At 41.5% G+C, this 23,644-nt stretch overlaps 1 protein-coding gene and 1 long non-coding RNA gene across 3 annotated transcripts in view; one reads left to right on the top strand and one right to left on the bottom strand.

The window, feature by feature from the left end:
- Positions 1 to 23,644, top strand: part of LOC119026695 — a 1,024,654-nt gene that overhangs the window by 533,479 nt on the left and 467,531 nt on the right. The gene's annotated exons all lie outside the window — the stretch shown is intronic.
- LOC119027389 lies at positions 18,655 to 23,632 on the bottom strand. The gene is made up of 3 exons (XR_005077372.1): positions 23,142 to 23,632; positions 19,777 to 19,821; positions 18,655 to 19,037 (listed from the first exon to the last, which is right to left on the bottom strand). It is a non-coding gene; the product is annotated as an uncharacterized LOC119027389 (long non-coding RNA).

Genomic DNA, 23,644 nt, shown 5'->3' with positions numbered 1-23,644 from the left:
GGCGTTTTACAGCTGTGTTAGTGGTGACAAAACAAACAAAACTGGTGTTGAAGGAACCAGATAAGCCAACACATGATCACTTCTTCACCATAACCATGTAGATTTGGTACTCAGTAGAGCGCACACTCCCAGCAGTCCCCTTTAATCCAGTCAAGCTAATGCAATGTCAAACTTGATAGCCCTGTATCAGTCTTTGTAAGTTATAACCCAACCATAACTGCCTAACCATAATTAAAGCACCCAATCTAAAAGCCACATAAATTATATTCACTAATTCTTTTAATCCCGATCAATGCATTATTCTTGGGGGCATTTCAAAAAAGGGTGTTAAAAATGAGTCCCTATCATGTATTGTTAGGGGACTGTGTCTTTTGCAGAAATGCCAACATGTATGCAGGTGACTAGGTTGGAAAGGTTTCCGATCAAACCTCGAAAAATACATGTCAGTGACTGACTTCAAGCTTTACAGGTAGGGCAGAACGCGATATTTTACAAAACTAAATGTCATTGCTTGATCATAGTTGCAACATTGACGTAATTTAGTCTTTAAGTTGCTCCTTAAAGAAGAACGAAGCTATAACTGAGTCATGCTTTTGACCTTGTAAACAGGCAATGAACAATCCCGCCTCAGGTCACAGAGTTACAGCTACACAACAGCTGTGCTTGATCGTTGAGTTGAATCAGATGTCAGGAGATTGCAGACAATCAAACTGGTTCTCTGATGTTTTGCTGACTGATTGACAAACTCTATGTGCAGACGGCGACCGTGCGTTATGACTCAAAGCTCCACGACAGCCACTGAATGGACCTGGAGATGAGAACGTATTGTAGGATTTATTTTAAGTTTAAAAAGGAACATTATCTTCTGTTATCAGAGATATTTTTGTTTTTCTTTTGAACAGCAACAAACTGCATCAGTGTCTCTCTCTGTTCTTGTAACATGCACTTCTTACCACCAGGGGGAACAAGTTACACACTCAACAGTCACCCTCTGATGGAATAATGACTCCAAACTGCTTTACTGATACCAGGCTGCAGGGTTCAAAAGGGCCAAATCACCAATGAGTGAACTTACAGAACCTTTTTGCTGTGCAATAGTTTGTTCCATTATGAAGGTATATTTAGAAAAAAACATAATTTATGTGTTTGCATTTGAATTCCTTTCCTTTATTCCTCAATTATTTTATTTTGCGATATTACCATCAGTCCTATAACACATGATATATAATACATCTTATTTCAAACATACTCATACTCCCCATTCTCACCGCTACGCAACATTGACATAAGAGGGGTCAACCTGTTCAATCTGTTCGCCTATTAAACTGTTGCCGAGTACAATTACATTCTAAAATAAATGGATGAATGTAAGTGAATACATAAAAAGACAAACATTTCTCTCATAGAAGTGGATTGACAGGAAAAAAAAAAATTCTTGATGAGATATTTTTCTTTCTTGTCCTGCACGACACTTTTTTTTATATGTAGCTACTTCTCCCAGTTCAGTAACTCAGTCCCGTGGAGCATGCTCTCCAGGCGTCTTCCACCTAATCCTGAGAACTGTTTGCCATCCAGCTATAATAGCAGTCTGGGTTAAATACTTTTGTCATAGCAAAGAAACAGCACCTGACAGTATTTTGGATTTATTGCTCCCTTCACATTATCATGGTGCAATAAGTTTAGCTGGTGTTGACGCTCATCTGCAGGAGACATGGGCCCCGTTTCTGCAAGTGGCCCTGCTGCCTCGTTACATCACCTGTCATTGTTTGAAGTTTGCTTCTCCTCTGAGCACCTCACGGGGGCAAAGTACACACCACTGAGATGTGTGTGTGAGTGTATACAGGGGCTTCAGGTCAAGTTCCCATGGTAACTGAGAGATGTCTCACTGTGTGCCCCTGGCTTCATCTCTCGTGTGTGTGTGTGAGTGTGTGTGTGTGTGTGTGTGTGTGTGTGTGTGTGTGTGTGTGTGTGTGTGTGTGTGTGTGTGTGTCAGGCCAATTATCCAGGTGGGCTGCGTTATCTCCTCTGAGAGAGGTTTGCATTATCACCCTGACGGCCCAGTGGTCATTGGTCAGGTGAGCGGCCACAGATGGTTATATCATCCACAATGAGAAGGGGTGGGGGGGTCAGATCAAATGAGACACGATAAGAGACTGACTGACAGACAAACAGCGAGACAGGATGGATAGATGGAGGAGAGGAGAGAAGACAGATGGATGGAGGAATGGAAAGAGGAGATAAAAGCCAGATTCTGTCAACAAACGGGAGATTTATGCGAAGCACTTATAGCCTGTTACCTAACATTACGGTAAATGGGAGTCGCCTCAGGATTAATTGCCCCAAGAGCTGATGTACACAAGGATCGGCACTGTTGTGACAGTTTCTGTAGACTTCTGAGTGTTTTGTCACTGTCTGCATCACATACGCTTTTGAGATCTTCTGCATATACTGCCCACACACACCTTTTTCTTTTTGAAGTGTTAAAACAATATTTATCTTTATTCACAGCTGGCAGCACCGTATGTTTGAGTTTCCTTCAGGTCAGCGAAAGAGCAAAGTCAGATCATTTAGCAGCAATACCCTATTACACTATTACAGATAAATGTCCTGAATTTAAAACTTTAATGAATGAAGAATTGTTCCGACACAAAATGAACTCAAAGAATCAGTCTTCCCCCTGCCAGTGTCATATTACTGATATTACTGATTACTCAATAGACAGTGAACATTAGCATATGTTATATAAGTAATAAAAGTAATGTAAGTCGCACTTTAAAGTGGCTGTATTTTATATCTATTTTATTTTATATATTCGAATAATACCATCAAACAACAAAGGAAGATAGATAGATAGATAGATAGATAGATAGATAGATAGATAGATAGATAGATAGATAGATAGATAGATAGATAGATAGATAGATAGATAGATATATAGATAGATAGATAGATAGATAGATAGATAGATAGATAGATAGATAGATAGATAGATAGATCTTTCTGGAGTTTGGTTTTCTGCGTTTTTGTCGGTTTTGATCCCTCCAGTATAGACACAAATGAGGGTGGCATATGGCACCAAAGTCATTCACTGCCCAAGGCTTATTAGGACCCATATGTGACAGTACACGTTCTTCGCTCTTGTCCATGTGCCTGCCAGTAAGCTGTGCAGAAAGCCATACATTACAGGGATTTACTGATTGAAATCTACAAGAAAAGGATGAGATGATGTACCGGCAGCAAACATGCGAGCCAGGGTTCTGCAGATAACAGATATCTTGAGGCTTACGTGTTCCTAAACATTGTACGTTCAACCTTTCAGGCTTTGTTCTAACATGGTCATTTTGCACCTACCTGCTGCATTCATACAGCTCACAGATAGCAGCCAGGCATGTTTGTTTAGTTTGTGTGTGTGTGTGTGTGTGTGTGTGTGTGTGTGTGTGTGTGTGTGTGTGTGTGTGTGTGTGTGTGTATCTGTGTATGTGCGTGTGTCGTAAAGGGAGTATTTCAAGTGACTGCATGCGCTCCTTGCCTCGGTTGCCCTGTGAGACAACACACAGTTATAATCCTCAGCTCTCAAATCTAGCTCTCATTAACATAATGCCTTACACGAGTGATGTGAACTCGGCAGATTTGCCATTGCGGTAGAATTAAGATTGTTTGTCACAATGTAAATGTGTAACACGTTTAACTACCCATACTTTAAAGATTTCCTACATTCGAGTTATTACTCTGCAGGACTGATAAATAAGACCATCTTGAAATATAATCAAACTCGTGTGAGAATATGCAGATTTCACACACATTTTTTTCTCTTTCTTCCACAGATTTTTTAAATTTTTTTATTTTTTGCTGGAAATCAGCACACAAATAATTTGGACTGATGTGACATCTGACTTTCTGTCACTGTTCAGTTTGGCGGAGTGCAAACCACAGCAAGATTCCAGATGCATGAAAGGCATTTTGACAAGTTAAAATGTCTGCCACGGACAGGGGGACACAAGACAAACAGTAAGCGCAGTGTGACCTCAGGAATCGCTGAAAGTCACGTGAACTCGACATAATCGGCCTGGCCACATGACTGCGGGCTGTGGCGTTAATACCAGGCGTAAGTGGAGCCTGAGAAAGATGTTCATCAATCTCAGTCTATAAACACTCACACTGTGCTGACACGAGGTGTAATGAGCCAAAATAAGTGAGAGCACCTGCACATGTGAACCATGTCACGCTACATGCTGAAAACCCGCTTAGGATACTGTGGATTCTGTACACAGCTCAGAGCTCTGCAGGCAGGCAAGACTGTGGCATCCTTAATGTCATTAGTTACACCTGTGCTTAGTTTCCTGCTTTGCACACAAGTCTGCTGCTAGGATTTAGAAGTTGTTTATTACATGCCCCTTCAGAGTTCACATCCTGCTGTATGTCATATCTAAAACTGCTCTGAAGAAGTTTGGTCACATGAAAGTATCTTTCAAACAAGTGAGTCGTCATATTGCAGGATTAGCTGCGCTTTTGCCACGGAGGCACAAATGCGCTGAGCGATCAAAATTCACATTACAAGCGTCTTCCTGGTGTTGAGTCGCAGCACCCTCTGTAAAAATGACATCCAAGTGTCAAAGCACAAATATCTTTTCGTCACATTCAAGTTCAATCAAACTAATGAGCGCTATAGTTCCCGTCGTGGCAGGATGTGATGGGATGTGACATTTTTGTCGCACATATTCTGGAAATGGTGAGAAGAGTGATTAATGAAAGGGGGAGAGCTGCATCCATTTCACAGCTGGTTGAAAGTCTGTTTGTCATTCATCTGACAGTGACAGTATGACTAGAAGGGCTGATGGGATGTCAGAAGCTCTTTTTCTTTGAAAAGGGAAGCAACTGATGATGATGAAATGATTAGTGGGACTTTTCCTTGTTTAACACATCCCTGGTTCACATTAAATAGACTTCACACTACAGCTCCAATCAAAAATGTGTTTTGATTATGGTTGTTTCAGTCAGATGTTGTTATGTAATCCTCACTGTACAGAGTATGCAGAGCTTGACACTTCAGTGTGGTGGCCTCAAGGATCAAAACACAACAACATTTCGGAAAAAAACAAACTGTGGTTTGTGAAATGTCATGTTTGTATTTGACATCATGCTTTATGAAAAGATGCATTTCTGGGTACGTCTTGTGTTTTGTGAAATGTTTGAAATCTTGTGTTTTGGCATATTTTGTTGAGTTTTCTGAAATGTTCTGAAGTGTAGCTGGTTTATTGGATATATTGGTGCATTTTGTGAAATTTTGTGTTTTGTGAAGTGTTGTTGTTTTGTATAAAATGTTGCTTTTCCTATTACTTATTTAATTGATAAGTGTTTACATAACATTAAAGTAGAAACGGCAGAACAAAAAAAAACAGCAGACATTGAGCAACGACTAATATACTTATCTTATGAGCTTTATGTCCACATGTAGCATTGACCTCTTGGCCTGGAAATATTGATTGCTGTTGTATCTAAGCATATATAACCACATCCTGAAAGAAAACAAGCAGAAGAGGGATGCTGTATGTCTGGCAGTGAGTACAAGGACAGGGATGGAGGATAAAGGAAACGGGTGCTTGGTTGAATAATGGACAGGTTTGATTTTCAGCTGGATTACATGGTGGTCCTTGACAAAAATCCAGTTGTCCAGAACAAAACTCCAAGCGGAAACAGAAAGCCACACTTGGATCCGTTTGCATGGACTCAGTGATCCCCTGTGGCTCTGGGGCTCTTGCTCATATCCTCAAAGGAAAACTAGTGAAGCTGTCTGGTTAATGTTGTGCCCAATCATTTCATTAGCACATGAAAAACAATTATTGGTCTCAAAATTGACTGTGTCCTCCACTTTACCCTCGTATGGAGCTGGTATTGGTATTTCCGGGATCCCATCTATGAAATGTGCATATCTTATTGAACCATTCTGAGTAGCACCCAATCAATATCTCATCCATCTTTCTACGTAATTGCATCTAAACATATGAAACCAAGCAAACAAATTGTGTCTTAACCAGATATTGATGACAGTACCAAGTCTGAGTAGGTGGCCTGTAACATAACAGAGAGAGGCAGACTTAAATCAAGCCCTTTTGAATCTTATTTGGATCAATACTGCTTCATCTACCGCACCTGTTACATAACACGTCGTCTCTCCAGGATCACAATCCCCTCCAGGTCTCGCATGAATGGGATGTTGATGAGCGCACATCAAAAAGTCATCTCTGTCTTGCTCCCTGTGTGCATTACCTTCCCATTCATCTCACTTTTCCCAGAAGCAGGGGATGAATTTGTGGTAATTTATGCTCATTGTCAGTGTTTCCCTTCAGTCTCTACAGATCTCACCGCCCACCACCCATTCTCTGCATGAGCAGACAAGAGACGAAACTGGTATCTGATTGACATGGTTCAGTGTGCTCGCAGAACGACGCCCAGGCGGTTCTCATTACTCGGTGACCCCGTGATCTTTACAATACATTCTGCTTCTTTAGTATCCTGCCGCTGCCTGTTGGCCCTGTAGTTATGTAAGCTTTATGTAACACCTGGCCATCAAACTTCCAAACCGCAAACTTATTCTGGTAATTGCCTGAAATCTAGGGGAGCATACCTGTCTCTTTTGTTTGAATAAGGAGGTCGGCGTATCCATTAGATCTGAGTGCTGCATAGTGTTTGGATGACTTTGAAGTGACCGAGGGCGTAGGAGGAAAGACAGGTGGAGTTGTTCGGTGAGTGGGTCTAATGTGGTTTCCAATTACGGAGAAAGACCAGACAATCGGAGGGCCCTGTTTGAAGAGTGAGATACCTTAAATGGAAGTGGATTACTCTTCAAAGGAGATCATCCTCCCAAAATGACAGAGTCAATTTAAAGGCCACTCTGAAATGATTCTCCTATATTTTCACAGTGTTGGAGAAAATGCTTGAGTTACTGTGCTTGGACTTTATTTTTCCCTTTCTGTCTGATGACTCATTCTTACGGCGCAAGTTCAAAAGTTTGTATGGGAAATGAATAAATAAAAGTCAGAAGCAGTGATTTTCATCTGCCTCATCTTAGTATTCATCTCGTATTTGCATCATCTTCTATCGTATATTGTGTATTCAGTTTCTGCCAATGAAAACCACCCAATTAGTGAAAGATACTGGCTCTGATACAACACAAATGAAATTCCATCTGGGCTGATCTTTCACAGATGGTACTTGATTTTACATTAATTCCTGTAATAAAATGATTCTTACTTACACGTTACATCGTCCTCATTCAAAGGATTAAACTGGTAAAATTGAATACTCAGTGAATGAATGCAGCATTCGCTCTCTGATGTTTTTTCTCGGAGCCGCACCAATGCACATTCTGGCACGGATTGACTTCCACTCATCAGGGCGATATGTGACATTAGAGCCATTTAGGAAAGAGGAAGTATTTAATGATTTGCTATTTCAATATAAGGGACTGATTACTTCTAATCTATCCAAACATAATGGGAGTTGATTTCAAGATTGATTTTTGAATCCTGACCTGTGACATTAAGTTTTTTCTCACTCGAATCGAGGGTCCAAGGACAGAGGAGGTCATTCACTCTACAGCCCATTGAAGCAATGTGATTGTGATTTTGGGCTATATAACTAAAACTGATTTGATTTGATTTGATTTGTTTTGACATTTCTTTTGCCATCCATCCATTTTCATCCATTTTTCTGGGGTGGGGTTGCAGTGGCAGCAGGCTGAGGAGGGTATTCCAGATGCCCCTTTCCCCAGCAACACTTTCCAGCTCCTCCTGGGGGATCCCGAGGTGTTCCAAAGCCCAATGAAATGTTATCCCGCTTCGCTTGGGGCAGGAGCTCACCAATCAACCGGCAGGTGTAATCCACTGTTTTCTGACAGAGAACCATGGCCTCAGACTTAGAGGTGCTGACCCTCAGCCCAACAACTTCATACTTAGCTGTGAACTACCCCAGTACCTTCTGGAGATCAGGGACTGAAGAAGCCAATCAGAACCGTGTCATCTGCGAAGAGCAGGTACGCAATTTTGAGGACAGTCTCTCAAGATCCTGTCTACGAATATGACAAACAGAACCGGAGGACAAGGGGCAACCCTGACCCAGTTCTGCCTGCCAGTCCCGAGAGACCTAGAGTACTGGAGCCCGGACCCCGTTCCCACTCTCTGACTCATCAGAACCTCCTGCCACTCGAACCACAATTAGTTTTTGCTTTTTTCAATAAATCCTGTATTGAAACTTCAAGTCTGGTCTGCGTCTGAGCTCTGGTCACCAGTCTGGACAAAAATATCAAAAGTGACAGACGAATGCGATGAAACAGATAAACAGAAAAAAAGTACACAAACGTGACATGCCTTTGTTTCCTCATTGACGTATACACAACACGCTCGGAAAGCCTTTGTCAGTCCTGTGAAATAAATAGATACTTGCTGTTCCGGAAAAGTCGACAGAAAACCACCTGATCCAAAGACAACAGGCCAGATGACATGTCCTTTGCAAACACACACACAGTGCATGCGTGCACTCGCGGGACGAGGGAACACACTCGTTAAGGTGCACAGGAAATGTGCATCTGTGAAGTCTTTCATGATCAGCAAACAGTCAGATTTCATTCGTTCATTCTATTTTTAGACTAATGTTAACACGATGCAACAATAAAAGACCTCCTATTTCTTTTGTTTCCACACAGATGTCACACACACGGACACAGAGAATGCAAATGCACACCTGCACATATATTCGCACATATCTGTCCAGCAGATAAGTATTGATTTGTTGTTTGATGTACCAAATCTGTCACCGGATATGCAGTGAATTGTTCAGATAGATTACGACCCAAAAGCCACCCCATGTTGTTTTGTTTTTGTTTTTGTTTTTTTTCAAGATGACTGTCCATAAGCAACTAAGTAGGTCATTGAGCAAAGTGATGCGCTTGGATCGCATTCACATCCTGTGACAGTTCATGAGTCACAGTTTCACATTCAACACCCTTACACAGAGGGAACAGGACAGACGCAGCCAAATAGCATTTGGGTAAATAAACCCAAATTCACTTGTCCGCATGGTTTTTCTGTGGTTTGGACAGTTTTGTGTTAGTATTTCAATATTTTCTGACAAAGTTTGTCCTAAAATAAATATGTTGGAGGGGAAACAACACACAAAAAAAGTCATTTATTTTTTTTCTTTGAAGAAAAAAAAAATATGTGCACATGTTGTAGCCGACACCAGTCACATGTGGATGATGTCACCGTGCACCGTGTAGAGCTCACCCACAACTCTACGTGGTGCCAGCAATGACCGCCACACCTGTACTCGCTGTCGGCAACAGCTGACTAATGAAACATTACACTGGAACTTCAAAGTTCGACGACAGTAGCAGAACTCAACAATCATGCTTATGAATGACGCAAAACTGATTTTCATTGTCATAGTTATTGCTTTTATATGATTACAAGGAATGACATAAAATATATACGTCATGAGAAACTGATCAAACACTCTAAAACACACGAGTTATATAACACTGAACAACTGTAGATGCACAGACATGGGAACATCATAATAAACAATTTTACATGATAGAAATGTGCACTTCTTCTTTTGGGATGTGATAATGTAACAGGGGGCATGGAAATAACACATCTATGCAAGAAGGGATAGTGTAGATAAAGTATTTTATAATAAGGCATCCTCACCTTTTCTTTTCTTTTCTTTTCTTTTCTTTTCTTTTCTTTTCTTTTCTTTTCTTTTCTTTTCTTTTCTTTTCTTTTCTTTTCTCACGGAAAATTGCAGTGAAGGACTTCAGCCACATTATCATTCAGCTATGATAGATTGCTGTGAGGATGACTACTCTGTGAATATTTGTGCCGTGGAAAACCTGACACTCTTAATTTGCAGGGTCATTCTGGCCCCATCACTCAGTTTGCATTGATAGACAGTACAGATAATATTCCTTACTGTGATAGTAGTTTAGGACGTACATATTTCATAAATCATCAAGTCTCTGAATCGCTGAATTATAGAACAACAACAAAGCCATCCTCCGGTCTAAGATTAGATGCAGATTCACTGCTCTGTGAATTAAACATGAGGTCAAAATAGAATTATAGTCAAAAGTCTTGGCTGCATAAACAGGTGCTTAGGCAGACAAGAAAAAAAAAAAGCCTGATGTCAGTGTAACCATTCTGAACAACACAAACACAACAAACCTGAGGTAAATGCCCAGCGAGAGCCTGTGCAGCAGCGGAGTAAATGAGGCTGAAGGGCTCTGAGGGAGGCCGGTCGAGGTTGCCCTGACCTCTCTCTTCAAAGAGAGATTTCTGAAATGCGATCAATCAGGCCTGCTTCTCTTTACAGAAGCCCTGCAGAGCTTTCCAGATGGATGAAGACCTCCGAACTATAGGTCATCATCTCACACTCACGCATGGACGCACACGCTCGAGTGATGAGGGGACGCTGCTGTCAGAACCTTAAATCCTCACTGTTTTGGTTTTTATTTTGGTTTGAACCCGGAGTCACGGGAGGTTTTCCGTTCGCCTGACATTTGATTTTTATGCTTGATTGATGTTAAAGGACATGCAGACTGATAGTTGAAGAGGTCGCATGAGTGTTTAAGCTGATGTTATCCTCTCTCTCACACTTTGGCCATGCTTTCCTTAAAACATTTTTTTATATTATTTGAAGACATTTTTGTGACTGGTAAAAAAGCTACAAAGAAAGTGAACACCTTTAACAATGCAGACACGTGTTATTGTATTTTGCCAGACTACTCCAGTTCCTGTCAACGTTTTCATAACCTCGGGGACAATGAAGTTCACATATGGCTGGATGCAAATATCCTTCCTCTCTTAAGTACAGTAGGAGCAATCACACAAGAACAGCATGTGCTGTTCTGTGTCTGTGCACGGAGAAAAATATGCGCCGGTGTGAGAAAAAAAAAAAAGAAATCTTACAGAAAAACTATGATTCCGCTGGTTTCTCTGCTCCAGCACAGATGTCACTCACGAGTGCCACAACTGATTTGTCGGTTATAAGCTGTAGCGACGACTTGTCACCGGCAGTAAACGGAACAAACAAACATCGTCGCTGACAGGCAAGAAATGCTGAAGTAAAAACTTAAAGCACGCAGGGTGAGAACGTGATTCCAGCTCGGCTCCAGGAAGTGACCCAAAAAACAAAGTTTTACAGGCAAACGGAAGCTAATCTGTTTGCTTGGGTGTGAAGTGATGCCAAACTGCCCTCTCTGGGGATTTTTCATATTCGCCTGTTTGATCATGTGATGCTGCCTGTCACAGCAGGAGAGACGGCAACCTGTAGGGCAGAGAGAGGTAAGAACGAGACGGAGAATTAGACTTACCTTGATGCTCTGACAGCCCAAATCTCTGAAGTGACAGAATGGCAGGTTATTAAATCTCCAAAACAAACAAATAGCAATCACTGTAACATTCACTACAGTATAACACTAACAAACTACAGTGATAAATGATAACGTTCTGCAAAACTTTCTGAGTCAACATCAATTATTCTGCCAATTTTATCTCAGGTAAAATTAGGTTTTATTTATGTGTAATTTGCAAACTAATCATCAATATTATAAGCACTTATAAGCTAATTTATGGCTCTGTATTGTCATGTCCATTCTGGCTGTCAGTGTTTCTCTAGTTAATCAAATCGCTTTGAATAGTATTCTTACGGTCACCTCTGTCATTGTCATTGTCATGGTTGTGGTGTGGACCGATTATCAAAACGATCAATCTATAATTGCAATAGTTATCATTCTCGGCGTGGAGAGAATTTGTGAGTCCACAGCCTCGCTGGTGGTTCAGTGATGTTGTACGAAGCCAAATGTTCTTTGTTTTGTAGAGTCTTGATTCACTTAACTGTGTTTTACTAGATATACTTTATTTTACCCAGTTCCCCATGATCAAAACAACAAACAGCATGTTTCGTTGTACATTCTGACGTTGCCTTATGTACTCGTGTGAGGTGTTGCTGTCTGATTACCGCAATCATTCAGAGTGTTTTAGCACTTAAATCACAGCACTTACGATGCTCAGACGAGGGCTTGAAAACTGATTCTATTTTTTCTTTTTTACTTTATCAATGGTGACATGTCGTGGTTTCTTTCTTGTGACAAATATACTTATTTAGTCTTATAAGTTACATTGGACAAAAGCAGCTGCCTAAATGTAAATGTAAAACCGACTCTCCTCAGTCTCTGGCCAGGTGGGCCGTGCTTCGCTTCATTCTCACATTTGTCACTTAAACAGTGTGGTACAGGGTTTCCATGGCGAATGATAGCTCTAACAGGTATCGACTGAAGAGGTGGAGACTGAGAGAGAGAGAGAGACACAGAAAGAGAGCGGGGGAAATAAGCTTCTGTACACTCCATTAGCACTCAAACATGGCAGAAATGAGGAGAACGACTTTTCAGCTGCTGCGTCTGTATCTGTTGCAGCGCTCTAGGTTTGCCTCTCAACAGGTGTGACCATCATCACCAACTAAAAGCTTCATGATGAAAGACCTACATGTCCCCCTCTAGAGCATCACTCTCACTGGGCTTACAGACAGTTTCATCACACCGGTGAAAATCTGTGCGATCAGGATCCCTTTGAGACCACAAACATGGTTGAGAGAGCGGCGTATTTACCTCGGCCCTTTTCAAATGGCCGATTGTGTGACTGACAGCAGTTTATTCCTGCGCTCAACCCACTGCAGAGCACAACAGACGCGACCTTCAGGACTTCGGTGGCTTGTTGATGAAGCCGTAAGCCCAGCAGCCTTGCAATTCTACGGGATCAACCGAGCAGATAATTGTGGCAGCCTATGCGAGACCTGTGCCGACTTTGTTTGTTCCAGTGCCTCCGCTTCTGTGTGAAATCAGCACTTCCCATCTCGATGGAAAAGATGTGCGAGATGTATGGTAATAAGGGGCATTAGCATCAAAATGCGCCCGTGCTGTGTTCCCTGAGTGGATGTCCTGTCCTTTCGGCACACGTGCTCCCTGCATGCGGCTTTAAATCTCTCTTCAGTATGCAGAGCAGACTTTAATCGATTTCTCCACACCGTAATCTGAAACTTGTGCACTGTATGTCCCCATGTGGCTTTGAGCTTGAAGTCATTTGTTGGAAATTAGAAATGAGATGTCGAGGGATTGCAATCACCATGCTAAAATGGAACTATTGATAACTCCAGTCACCTGCATGCTTGCATCTGGCGGCGACTGTGTTTTACATGCAGATTGCAGCTGCTGGGACCTGCACGGCACGTGATCATTATGCTCACCGAAGAGTATGAATGCCCACCGTGCGCACAGTCGCGCAGGGCGGCGAGATCGACGCTCATTTGCATTTTGAGTTCAGTGGGTGAGTTGGAAAGCAGCCTCCATTTTCTGCTTTATTCTAAAATGAGTCTCAAAATCATCACTCCTCTATCTGCTGTTTAATATTCAGCCACGCTAGCAATCCAGCTGACCCTGAGGAGGGCACTTCATGTGCACTTTGTTGATGTGAGAGTCGTGATTTTCAGAGCGAGAGCCGAGTATGCATCATTTAATCTCAGTTATGCAACAATGCCCTGGATATTCTTTGCATTAAAATACTGACTTAATCAATAAGTCACACTGCGGCAGTGGGCGTTAGAGGTTGCTCTTGTAGTTTCTATGTCTTATGTGTGTGTAGGTAGGTTCACAGGAATGAGTGGCGTTTTCTGTACTCTAGGCTTTATAATTCAAGGTCGTGAGTCGTGAGTCCTCATCAGTCGTCACACAGGGGGATGTTCATGAAGGAGAACAAAGCTGTCTCTGGTCTTCAGCCCTCAGCTTCCCAACTGTCGGTCACTCATTCAGCTTCCTTTTTAGGAATTTTGACCTTTGCAATTGTATTCAAATGCAAATATCAGTTTAAAAATTTCAACGAAAAGCTGAATCTTTAATAATTCAGGATCATATATGTCCCCCTTTTTGCTTTAATGTGCTAAAGTTGGCATGGACTCCACAAACTCTGACTCTCAGAACTGAGTTAAATGGTCACCTGATGCTGCCTCCAAAAGTGAGTCAGTCTCCATAAGACTCCATGTTAAATCATGTTAAATGGTCTCTATAGCTAATTCATCCCCTCATAACAACTGTATGCAGGGTGAATTTTTATACAACTTACTCATTTAAATGATATTAAGGTCTAATTAAAGACAGTCACTGAATGGCCATATATCTCTTGGCCATATTTGTTGTGTTGATGCTCTTTTGGAGAATTTCAGTTCAGATATCATACACATAACATGTTTTTGTGTGTGCCTGTAGTTTCTTGAGGAAAAGGAGGAGAGGAGGAGAGGACAGAGTTTGTTTTATATATCTTTGGAGATTAAAAACTGGATTTATCTTCACTGCCGCTTGCCATGATGGGCCACGGACGCCGGAATCCACTGTAATGTAGCATAACTCACTCTAATGTAACGTTAATGTTACTTTACTTCATAAATGTACAAAGAGGAGAGGCAACAAAGAGGAGAGGTACTTTGCTCAGATTAACAGATCCAAACACCCTCGGGGACAGTTGCTGCTCGCTATTTTGCCACAAATGTACAAGGTACTCTGGCTGTTTGTGACAGATAAACTGCAGCCAATTGAAACTTGAAAAAGGCTTTAATTACTACAGTTATTTTCTGAAACTTCAAACCCTCCATTATTTCCAGGTTTACATGGAAATATTAGAGATTTTCAGTGTGGTCTCACTGTATAACGTAGACTGGTTTCTGCTGGCAGGAACTACCCCAGTAGCTACATTTCACAGAGCAGGATGCATACATAACTCAAACTTCTGGGTTACCTGTAGCAAACAGATCAAACCATTCACTAATTTTGAGTTATTGTTTGCCATGTAATTGTATCTCATGTCAGAAAGAGATCCCTCCTTAAAGCAACTTTAACGTAAGCAATTTGAGACAATGTCCACAGTTCATGATAAAACTGATATATCAGTTTGACAAATCAAATGGGTACCTTCTAAGTTAAAGTCTCTTTTTAACAACAAAAATAAATGAAATAACAGCTAATAATAATCCGTCCTCGATTGAATTCACGCCCGGTGTGGGAAATCTCTTTCTTTCTTTCACAGTAACAACCCTGTGGAAATGACTACAATGAATTGCCTGAATGTGAATGAGTAGGAAACCCTGCAGAAATGCTATGGAAACCCATCACCGCTCAGTGGGGCTCATTATCAGCCTTGGTGAAGAGATGGAGAGACCGGGGGGTTGCTGGAAGAAGAGGCAGGAGACAGGATGATGAGGAGGCACAGACAAGTGAATGTGAAAAGGGTGACGGAAGAAAAGGAAAAGAGGGAGAAACTTTCATGAAAGAAAAGGAGTGAGGGAATATATGTGATGAGTATTCCTGCCTTTCAGACCAGGGAAACAATAAGACACTGTGCACCATCAGAAGTGGAGGTTATAATGAGTTTTGTACAGGCTAGAGAGAATTTAGTCACAGTGTTTGAAGCATTCGAGGCTTCCTGATATATAGCCTTGTCATTTATGAAAAGAGATTTATTCATGGGGCAGAAGCAGGATTATTGATTTAGGAACCTGCTGCGCAGTCGACCGCAGTCCGGCAAAAACACTGTGATATAATAATAATTCAGCTTTCTTTACCATGATTATTCTGCTTCTCCTTATCATCATATTGTTATTTATACTACTTCATGAGAAATGTAACTTTGAGTATCATATAACCATTGATTCAAATTCAAATGTGTGGGGTGAACGGGGTCGCTTAAGGAGAAAAAAAAAATCAGAGGTTGCCACCCAAAAGAGCAGCTCTACAGAGCCTTTCAGTCTCTCTTGTTTTCATCACATTCACTGAGTGTTTCACTCTCACTGATTTCATCAACCTCCTTTTCAGCAGCAGCAGCTGTTTCATCGAGAAACGGAAAAATAAAAGGATTCCACAAACATGGCCCGGCACCAAATGAAAAACAGATGAAAAGATCAAGGAACTGCGGAAGAGGCACAAACTTTTTGTAAGCCCGTTAAGATTTTTCTCATGAGTTGGTGAATATGGCCGTTCGGCAGCAGTGCTTTTGAAATGAACTTGTTAGTTACAGCGTTACCTACCTGTTAGAGTACATTTGCGTTATCAAAAATGAAAACCTCTTTGCCATTCCCTGAACACATTGCTGCTTATACTGGCCAGACTGTACTTTCATTAAATTATATTATACTGGCTGACGCTGAATAGCATATTTGACAGCCCATAATCTGACAAAGCAATTACTGACACAATATCACATGTCTGATTACAAAACATGAATTGGAGTCAGTACAAGGGTGCATATTGTCGAACAACACGTAGGTTTTTGCAATTCAAGTGCAATAGAAAAAGTTGGAATTATCCAAAGTGAACGTAAACAGAACCCGATGGTACCTGACAGGCAGCAGTGTAGACCTTTGGCTGCTGACAACCAGACGGCGAAATTAACCAACATTAACCAAGAAGCTGCCTCGATGAAAACAAGCTAACAGGGGCTTGCGTGTCCTCAGTACAACACGTTTGAAAATGCGACTAATGAACCAGAGTCTGCCCCCCTCCCTGGCAATCCTGCTCGCAGAGTAACACCTGCAGACTGACATGACACAACTGCAACACAAAGAAGGAACCTGAAAAGGGGTGAAGATCACAGCTGAGCCAAAAGGAGAGTGATTATTGGAATTAAGATAATCAGGTGGCCAGAAACCCCAGTGGCGTGCAGGATGAAGCCTGAACAGCCAGACTGTGCACAGCAGCGGTGATGTAACCTGCATCAAGCTCCCGGCTTGGATTGGTCATCTGTTGCAAGTAGCTGGAATATTCTTTGATTACAATAACGTAATACTACTTTTCCCCACAACATCACTATCGTCTACATGAATTCCATTTATCATTATCTACCCTTGAAATTAAATTTCTCATTTTCAGGCCAAACCTGTAGAAAGCTACATACATTTATTTAATGCATCTGGTTTGTTTAGTTCCCTCTCCTCACATAAAATGACCTCAGTTTCCAACAAGGACCTCTTTTCCACACAGAAGCAGAGAAAAGGCAATTCCAGAGGCAGCATCACACCAAGTGGAAAGGCCCATTCGTCTTAAAAAGAGTAAGTGCCGCCCATGTGCTGTGAATTGTCACATGCGCTTGATTGAATTTTTCTTTTTTTTTTCTTGCCTTTGGGGTCAATCGACTTGTACTCGCACAGTTTTATGCCGGGACATTTACCCCATCACTGAGGTACTGTGGAGGCGCCTTTCATCACACAGTTCGGGTGACAGAATCGAGAAAGGACAGGCTTTCTACGTTGGACCTGTGTCTTACACCGCAGGAGCTCCCACACACCCTGACAGACCACAATGCACTTCGCCAGAGTGTAATAACCTTCAAGATGGAGCACGGAGGGCAGGATAGAGCTGTCACCTGCTGCCTTCCTCGTCATCCTTTGGAGGTGCTCAGGGCGCTATGTATGTGATAGAAGGAGCCTGATTGTTCACGATGTAGGAGAGGAAGAAAGAACAGATTGCAAAATGAGGAAAGGCAGGAGGAGACATCATGGGGCGAGGTGGAGGCAGAGCAGAGGAGAGAGCAGCAATCAGGATTAAGGTGGACGAGGTGTGTGCCAGTCTGTGTGATAACACTTGTGTGTGTGTGTGTGTACATATCAGAGGCTGATTTCCTGAGATATTTGGCGTCCTCTAACCCGTGCAAAACACCGACACAGTGTATGGGGGTTTTCAGAATCTGTAAGCATCCGTAATCTTTCAGTAAGCGAGGTGTAAAGAGGCCCTGCGGGGTGGCTTGTTGTCAAGGACAACATAAGGCTCTGCCATCAAAGCTGATGGGAAGCTCGCTGTGGTAAAAATTACACGGCATTTACGGGATTCACCTCCATCTGGTTGGATCGAATACAACATTTTTTTTTTGTCTGCCGCAACATTTTGAGTGCTGCTGTGCCTGCAAACACACTGCAGCATATATATAACACCCAGTCTCTCACTTTGAGCTTCACAGGGTCTCTCTGCACCAAAAACCCTGAGCCGGGATTATGTTTGATAAGAGTTTAGAAAAGACATTTTTATAATAAGTGTTATTTATAGATGACCTAGACTACTGTCAGAGCTGTAAGCATTTTGTAAGCCCAGGTCTAAAGATCTTTTCAGTGTGTTACACCAAAATGTTTACTTCATGTCTTACATCTATTTATGTGAGTCGACAACATAATACGAAAAAGGAAGAGATTTCTTTTTTTTTTTTGCAATTTGCAATTTGCAGTATTTACAGCCATTCAAAGAGTAGTTCTTGCTCCAGTGTATTACCGTTATGCTCAGGATCTCCACTGTCTACATGGGGGTCACACACTACAATATACAATATCTACACATATATCTATTACATTATACTAAGTACATCTGGCCACACTGCACTTACATCTGTATTTATGTCGACTCACACCGCACCTATAGGTCTGAGGAGGACATTAGTTTGTCTCTATCTTTGATGGTTTACTATTTATAATTTTCTTTTTTCCATTTATTTTAAAACCAGATGAGTAAGGATGTTGTTCATGAAATGAGTTTCTTTCAAGATAATTTAGCCCTGCAGACTGGGTCTCCAAGAAACAGGGTAAATATAAACATGCATTAACTGTGGAGTCCATCCGATGAAGCAATTTTGCTTCCCATGAAAGGTCATAATATGCATTTATGCACAAGAAGAGACTTCATTACCTTCACGGGAACCGCTCCTAGCCACTGGTTCAGGTATGTGGACAACAGCCTGCCAACTCACCTCCATTTTGTTAGAACAGAGGAAGCCTCTTGGATGATGGGAGGTGAAACGTCTTCAAGAAACTGAAAACGCGTCCAGTTGCCTACGATACAGCACTTAGATTTGCCACGACCTGGATGACTGAGAACCCTCATCAATATTTATGCGCGAGCCAAACGAATAAGACATGGCATACGCATAGACACAGCGAAATGGATTCTGGTGAAAAATGCCCTGAAAGAAAATGGATCAAACTCATTTTAATTGCAAAAATAAAGATGTTCTACTATCTGCCTGATTTCCTCTGTACCAAGTATTTGTCAAAACACATGTTGGGTTGTTAAGCACAAAAGGGCACGCAGTCAGCATCACGTTCTCATTAGCATTCATTACTGAGATTAGAACAACACTCCATAGCCTCCATATGCATAAACTGATAAGGCTTTATCTTTGTTTCCTTTCTGGCTTACACACTTCTGCACGGTAAGTGACAGCCAGCGTATCCTTTTGTTGTGTATGTGGCTAAGAAACCATCAGATTAGTTTGTGTTAGTTAGTTCTTTGAAAATAAAATGTCTAAATTAACATTTTATCTCACAACTAGGACTAGGATTTATATTTACCTTTGTCAAAGTATTATCAGCTAAATGTGCCAAGTAACATTGACATCCATTCCTCTCCAAAAGCATAATAGTTGGCTGAGGTTCGCCATCAGCTTTAGGCCAGACAAGGGCCAAAAAAACACAAAGCGGAACAAACCCTGAAGATGTGGTGGACACTAATAAGTTGATTGACCTGACAGCCCTCTCATTTCACTAATGAACTGTTTACTGAGTGAATACACTGAGAATAATAGACAGCTCTCTCCCTGTGCCTCCGATGACAGTAATGCTAACATCCCTCTGGCTGATTCTCAACTGTGTGCTTCATACATCAAAGCACTTAATCAAAAATTGTTCTGAACAGACCCTTACCGACGTCGTTGACTTCTTTGGCAACCAATGACTCAGTTTCTTCGCCTGCATGGGAATAGATATTTAAAGTTTTTTAAAGCTCCACAGGGCATCTATTACAGCTACAAATTCTTAAAAGACCTCGAAACTCAGCCGACCATGAGAATATGAGTTCCAGGGACACTGCACAAAATTCTGGATACCCTCTCTGTGGGCTCCTTCACGCTATCACGGCTGTTTAATGCAGCACCCTCGCCTGTATACTATAGTCTGAAACACGTGTTGGTGAGTTGCGTGCCAGAAAACCAAAACAATGAGCTGAAAAATGCTATAAGGGGTCTTTCAGCTCAAAAATATTATAGCAGTTTGAAGTTGCAAGTTTTAAAGGGATAGTTCAGGTTTTTTGAAGCGGGGTCATATAAAGTACATATCTATAGTCAATCTGTTCCCTACCATATTCACCGATCAGCGCAGCCTCAGTTTGGAGAAGTAGAGAGCCGCTCCAGCCCAGACGCTCAGCTTTGTACTGCAGTGAACAGGGTCCAGAGCAAAAGCAAAATAAACCACCTAAAACAAGGCTCACCTTAAAAAATCTACAACAGTTTAAGTGTACGTTGTATAGAAAAAATTCACACCACTTTACATCGCCGTCAGACCGTCCTTTCTTTTGGCACTACATTCTCTCAACCATAGAACCTCCATATCCTTACGCAGTTGCGCTAATGTGGGGGGATGTGGAGAGTTAAGTTTTGTTTTTATCGAAAGTAAATCTGTCGCCCAGCAACGAGGCCTTGCACTGTATTTCGCCTCTCGCAGATCAGCTGTTGCACAGTTCGCTAATGCGTAGGGATACGGAGGTTCTACGGTTGAGAAAATGTAGTGCCAAAAGAAAGGCCTGGAGTGGCTCTCTACTTCTCCAAACCGAGGCTACACTGATCGGTGATTACGGTAGGAAACAGATCGACTATAAATATGTACGTTATATGACTAAAACACAAATCCCTTTAAATACTGTCCTTTTGTAAAAAAACAAAACAAAACAAAACAAAACAAAAAACAACAACAACAACGAAAAATAAACACTGTAGGCCTACTGTAACATATAATGAAAAATAGAATAGATTCCATATTTCCATCCAACATAAAAGCAATTAAATGCAGTCAATGATCTAATAGATAATAATTCTGCTCATTCATGCAGAATCAGAAAAATGCATTTAACATATTTTGGAGTGTGCTACCCATCTACTTTTGCCTTTGAATGTCCCTAGGCAGAATGAAGCTGTAAAAGAGAGACTTCAGTTTAGACTTTAAATGTCTGACAGTGTATTACACAACTGAATGTGACTTGTTAGCACATGGATGCCCAGCAGGCTGTTTCTCTCCGCTGCCTCTGACAGCTTACCTGTCAGCTACACTGTGCCATGGAGAGGGACTAATACAAGATGAAAACACCACTCCTCTTATCCAAACACTGTCATACAGGGTGTGTGCGCACAGGGACGACACACACACACACACACACACACACACACACACACACACACACAGCTCACACACTCAGCTTGGGTTCTTTGAATACTGGATAAGAACTTTTGATTGATTGATTAATATTTATTTGTTTAACATTTGGTGAGCAGCGTTGACAGGGTAAAGCACCGCCACCGTTCTCTGCCAAGTGACCCAGTTCTGTCACTGTGTCGGCACACCTGAGCAGGTTCCGATGAGCTGGAAAGGTGGAAGGTAAACAATGGGAAAGCCAGCAAGGCATTTAGGCACTCCCCAATTTGCTAAACAATTTCATTTTCAAGGATTTCCCAAAACTATAGCAACAAGCCATTACATCCTGCCTTGTTAGAAAGTCAAGCACAACAGTTAGTGGCACGTTATCTCAAGGGCTGATCAATAACTAGAGTAAAAGCACTGATAACACAAGATGAAACACATACACTACACACCACATTACTAGGAACTCCTGCATCCAAAATTCCATTTGAGTAAAAGTACCTTAGTCTTACTGTAACGACAAAAGTAAAAGTTCTCTCTCTTTGATTGTACATATGTGTTGTTATTATAATATTACTAGTTAGTTGTTATTAGTACATCTGCATCAGTTTGCAGGCAGTATTTTACTGTATAAGCTGGTGGAGGTGGAACTTATTTAACCTCTTTCCTATTTTCTGTGCGAACTCGACTGAGTCTGAAAGACTGTAGCTGTGCTTGTGAAAAGGAATTGCTTTATATTGAAAAAAACAAAAACATACAGTATATATCTATAATGATGGCCATCATAGCTGCATTTTTGTTTGTTGGCGTGTTTTGGTTGTGCATCCATTCGCTTTTCCAGCCTCGAGATTTGGCCCATCCAGACCACCAGAAGATGAATCTAAGGGTCGTGAGTTGATTCATTGGGAGATAGAAGAAACAAAGTTCTGCTACACAATCTTCTATTTATTTTCAAGACTTTTTCTCTAATATTTGAATTTTTCTTTTGAAATCTTGGATAATAAGAGGTCACAAGTCAAACAAGTTCATCTCCTTATTCCTTTTTTTTTTCTTTAGATATAAAGTCCTATGCTCCTCAGCTGTCAAATAAGCCAAAGTGGAGTAAAAAGTACCAAAGTACCTCCATCTGAAATGTAAACGTGCAAAAGTATAACACAGCATAAAATGGAAATAAGTAGCCGACCTCAAAACTGTACTTCGCAGCATTTTAGTTAATGTACTTAGTTTCTTTCTTTCAATCACAAAAATCTGTCAAATAGCCAAAATAGCAAAGTTCAGTCTGAATGCTACTCTTCCTGGTTTTCTGTTCCTGCCTTTTTGCACCAACACTCAATGATTCAACATGGATAAATCAGTCATATCACCTGCAGATGCTTCAGTAGCAGAATACAGACCCGCTACACCGCTCACACATCTGTTGCCTATCTATGAACTCTTTTCCATTTCAAAATTACTCATTCATTCTTTTTCTGGCGTTTTGCTGAAAAGCACCTTAGAAATAGAGGAAGTCAGAAACTGATGACAGCTCGAGTTCCTGGTAAATCTGTACACACACAGTCAGTTTTTACTGTTAGGAGCTCAGATGTGTGTCCTGTCATCACATCTGTCTTTGTGGTTAATTAGTCTTTCAATGGTGGAGCTTTGTGCTCACTGGGTTTGAGCTGACACACACTTCAGCGCAAAAGCAGTCCAGTAAGCTGTGATTGGCGTTGCTATCCAACAGAGGTGTTTTAATTCAAGCAAATGGACTTTCCCCAACAGGGATGGAGGGAATTCCAATTTGTTGAACGAGCATTTCTAGAAAGACCGACTTCAATGTTGCAGATTGTAGCCATTAAGAGAAATACACGGTGTACCTGGTTAGTGATTAAATCTCTCACCTCATTGCTCCACACAGCCATTAGAGCACAGCAGATCAGTGTTTTACTGCGCAGAAGTGCATTCACATCAGGACTGTCCTGCAGACTGACAGGCACCCATGTGTGAACTCATGCACAGCTGTTATATTGATCCGTCACATAATGAGACAACAGGAAGCATGGCGAGAGGAGACGGCAGAGTTCCTTGTTCACGCCGATTAAAAGGAGCTATTTGCAGCTCTCCCGTCGCTCATTTATTCTAATGAATTAATATTATTTTTGACTCATCACGAGCTCGGTTAAATATCTCTGACAAGCATGCTGAGGGAGCTCTGTGTATCCGAGGGTCCCGCTGAGTCTGGGTCGCAGGCACAGCGAGAGCTCAGGGGCTAAATGAAGGACAGCGAGACGGACCGAGAAAGAGTAAACCTTCTAAATCATGCAGCGAGCATGAGATGCGAGCCTGCGAGCCACAAGATGATGCACTTTTGTAGGAAGTTGTCATCTGCAGTATTCTTGCTTCC

Source organism: Acanthopagrus latus, chromosome 1 (assembly GCF_904848185.1).
Source record: "Acanthopagrus latus isolate v.2019 chromosome 1, fAcaLat1.1, whole genome shotgun sequence".
In the NCBI taxonomy this organism is placed as follows: Eukaryota; Metazoa; Chordata; class Actinopteri; order Spariformes; family Sparidae; genus Acanthopagrus; species Acanthopagrus latus.
The sequence above is the reverse complement of the archived record's forward strand: the minus strand, read 5'-3'. Positions and strand labels throughout refer to the sequence as shown.